General features: G+C 39.8%; 1 non-coding gene across 1 annotated transcript; it reads right to left on the bottom strand.

Moving 5' to 3' along the window:
- Positions 1-1,182: 1,182 nt before the first annotated feature.
- On the bottom strand, positions 1,183-1,255 carry TRNAR-ACG (transfer RNA arginine (anticodon ACG)). Its single transcript has one exon. It is a non-coding gene; the product is annotated as a tRNA-Arg (tRNA).

The following is a 1,255-nucleotide window of genomic DNA, read 5'->3' as shown; positions in this document are numbered from 1 at the left end:
CCCACCTCTGCGAAGTGGTTTATCGAGTTGGAAGGCTACTCGAATTCTCATAAACTTGGCCTGATCTGTCTGCCATGATCTTCTATCTGTTTCAAGATAGGTGCCAATTCTACTTCCAATATCCCTCCCTGTTTCTTCTGCCAGTAACTCAAAGGGAAGCCCCCATACTTGGACCCAAAAAGGTGAGTGTGTGAAAACAATATTAGCTGCAGAAAGACCTTTTTTCCAACGACACAGTAGGAGTAGATTATTGTCAAAATTCCATGGTCCATTTCTTTCAACCCATTCCATCTGATATTGTGAACTGAACTTGAACTGAAGAATACCATTCCCCACTTCAACTATTCTCAAATCTGATCCCATCTTCCATACTGTCCTGAGTGTGCTCTTTAGCGCATGTTGGTTTTGTTGTCTGTCTGACTAAAGCTTTCCAAAGAGACTGAGAGCGCATTCTTCTAGGAGATCTGCTCTATCTCATACTGTGACTTGAATGTCTTCTTCTTCCTCCTTGGTAAGTTGCAGGTTTTGTAAACCATCGAGTATTGCTTGCTCCATTCTAACCACCTGGATGAAACATACTCTATTATAGGGTACAGGTAATTTAAGAAAGAAACCCCACGCCGAAGTTAGGGGAGAGAACGACTCCTACCAGCGAAGAGAGAAAATGACTCCTACAGGGGAGAGAAGTTTTTCCCCAAGTTTTCTTAATCCAGAATATTACTGCTTCTGGCATAATGCATATATAATTATATATGTACATTGTTCGGTGGAATAATGCATCTATATATCTACCTCTTCAGCAGGAGACTTTTAAATCGATGAGAAATTGAAAAATAACAGATATGAGATGATAATGGGAAATTAGGAATTTTTGTGTAGCTCAAACAGATGATAGTGGTTAGCTAACAGGGAGAAGTACACACACACCCAAAAAAAAAAAAAAAAAAAACCCATAATATTTGCCTTAACCAGAATATTGAGATTCAATCCTCATCATCAATTGCCATGATTGGAATTGGAAAACGAACTCTATAGCATTGGTGACAAGTGGTGGTGTATTGTCATTGTATCACAAAATTTGAGCCAGTAAATTCTTTTTTTTTTTTGTGGAGGTAAGGCTTGCGTAGGGTCCAGCTGAAACATTGAGATGCGGTTAAAAAAGTGTTTATAAAATGCAAGAAACGACTCTACTGGGGATCGAACCCAGAATCTCTGGTTCCGTAGACCAGCGCCTTATCCATTGGGCCATGGAGTC

The sequence above is a fragment of the Quercus suber genome, unplaced genomic scaffold, assembly GCF_002906115.3.
Source record: "Quercus suber isolate HL8 unplaced genomic scaffold, Cork oak 2.0 scaffold_202, whole genome shotgun sequence".
Taxonomy (NCBI): Eukaryota; Viridiplantae; Streptophyta; class Magnoliopsida; order Fagales; family Fagaceae; genus Quercus; species Quercus suber.
Note: the sequence above shows the minus strand (reverse complement) of the source record. Positions and strands in the feature narration are given on the sequence as shown.